Consider the following 2,612-nt stretch of genomic DNA (forward strand, 5'->3'; position numbering starts at 1 on the left):
TTGATAAAAGGCATTGTTCACAACACCTTTCGAAGTACTAGGTATCTACCAAAAGGTAGAATGGACTTAAGAGGTCACATCACCATTCCTTGAGCCTTGCAAAATGAAATCATAGTTGACTCTCTTCAGAAATCTAGCACTTTGACAAGACTTATCTGCTTTTGGTACAAAGTAAGAATTAGAGACACCTTTAACCTCTAGAGTCTGAGTTATCACCAGAGATTGGAACACTGTGATTAAAGTCTGAACCTTTAGAGGCAAAACCACCTCGTTCAGAGTCTGATCCTTCAGAGTCATTAGATTCTGATCTTTTAGAATTTGAGATACTTTGCTTCTCCGGATATGCTTTTAAAAGGGTCTATTCATAGTTGAATATTAAGCTTGTGATCTTGCACACTTGAACATATGTTAGTATACCCATTTATTCTTTAAGTAATCTATTATCATCAAAACCTAAGGGATATAAACAAATCTTGTTCCAACAAAGATATGGATTATGATAGTGAAGAGTTTGAAAGCTCAAACCCTGATGATAGTGACAATGAAAAACAACCAAAGCCTAAACACAAGGACTTCCAATTTAAACTAGGTATGGAATTTAATTATTTATCTTAATTTAAAGATGCAATTAAGGAGTGGTCTTTTTTAAATGGAAGAGAGATAACGTTTTTTAAGAATGAAAGGTATAGGGTTATGGTAGAGTGTAGGGGTAAATGTAGTTTTGTAGCATTATGTAGTAAAGTGGGTGACAAACACACCTACCTAGCAATGGTATGGACATGTGGACAAATGTGGATGTTGAAGACATATTACCACCTCAGTATCATAAGGGTCCAGGTAGCCCTAAGAAATTGAGGTTTAAAGAGCATGATGAAATATGGTCAAGGAGGAGGAGACCTTGTATAGCTTATAGATGCACCAAGTGTGACAAATTTAGCCATAATTCAAGGAAATGCCATAGTAATGAATATGATCCTAATGCATTGAAAAGAAAGGTAAATTTTCATGCTTGTTAAGTATTCTCATTTACTATGAAAACTGTGTGACAAACTTCTTGCATTCTGATAGTGTGCAGAGGAAAACACCAAGGACCAAAGCCTCATCAAATGTTGTTGAAGCTGAAGAGGTGTCTGAAACAAATGTTGTTAAAGGTGTGTATGAAACAAATGACCAAGATTTAGATCCAAAATCTCAATAGTGTAATCCTACATCCGTTGTTGAACAACCCGAAAAGCCACAAGAAGAAGTTGAGAAGGACAAACCAGTTGAGAAAAGAAACAAGTTCAGTAGAAAAACTAAGTTGAGAAGAAGAAAACTCAGGCACCTAAGAGGAGTAGTGATAAGTTGAAATTTGTTTGGTGGTATAAAAACAATGTTAGGTCAGGTTTAAGTTCAACCGCACCATTGGAAATTAATGAGGATCCTTGTGTGAAGAAAATGAAGTCATGGGAGAAAATTTCAAGAAAATGACTTAGTAACGCTTATGAAATAGTTTGTATTGTAATCTAAGAAACATCTATATTATGCATAATATGTGCTACTTTTGGAACATCTTTGTAATTCTTATCATGAAATAGTTTGTATTGTAATCTAAGAAACATCTATTTTGGAACATCTTTGTTATGCACACTATGTGCATATTTTGGATCAACATGTAAGGTTATGCACAATATGTGAATTAAGGAACATATATTGTTGCAAGAATTTGTGTTTAAGAAGATACATTGTTATATGAATTTATGCAGTTCTTTGTATACATAAAACGATTATCATACTGTCAAAACAAGTTCAAATCGAAAAAGAGTTATCATACTATCAAAATTTGTTGACAAACAGGTCTAACTTTGTGCATATCTTTTGTGCACATATATGTTGATAAACATGTTCAAGTTTGTCCACATCTATGTTGACAATACTATCGAAACAATTATCACACCGATGTTAATTTATGCAAAGTTATGTATCATAACAGGTCCAATGTTGTTTAAACCAAAAACACACGTATGCACAAATATGTGCATAGTTATATCATATCGGAAAAGAGTTATCATACTATCAAAATGTATTGACAAACAGGTCCAAATTTATGCATATATTTTGTGCACGTTTATGTTGATAAACATGTTCAAGTTTGTGTACATCTTTGTGCACATCTATTTTGACAATCTATCGAAACAATTATCATACTGATGTTAATTTATGCAAAGTTATGTATCATAACATGTCCAATGTTGCTTAAACCAGAAACACACTTATGCACAAATATGTGCATAGTCATATCAAAACAGTTATGCACCAGAAAGTTTAAACCAGAAATACTAGATTTTCATATCAAAACAGTTACTACACAGTTATGCCAAAATATACTACACAATTATCATAAAGTTTAAATCAGAAATACTAGATTTTCATTCATTCAAAAAAGATTACAATACACACCAACATTGATTTGCAATACACATCAAACTTGTTACATCAATTTCTGTTACATGATCCTAAAACTAAAAGGAAAAAAGTCAGAAAGAAATAACTACTACTATTACAAAGTTCATCTTATTCCTTGTGTCCTCAACATTTTTATTCATGTCTTTCATCTCTTTTGAACACAACTC

The sequence above is a fragment of the Lathyrus oleraceus genome, chromosome 7 (assembly GCF_024323335.1).
Source record: "Lathyrus oleraceus cultivar Zhongwan6 chromosome 7, CAAS_Psat_ZW6_1.0, whole genome shotgun sequence".
NCBI lineage: Eukaryota > Viridiplantae > Streptophyta > Magnoliopsida > Fabales > Fabaceae > Lathyrus > Lathyrus oleraceus.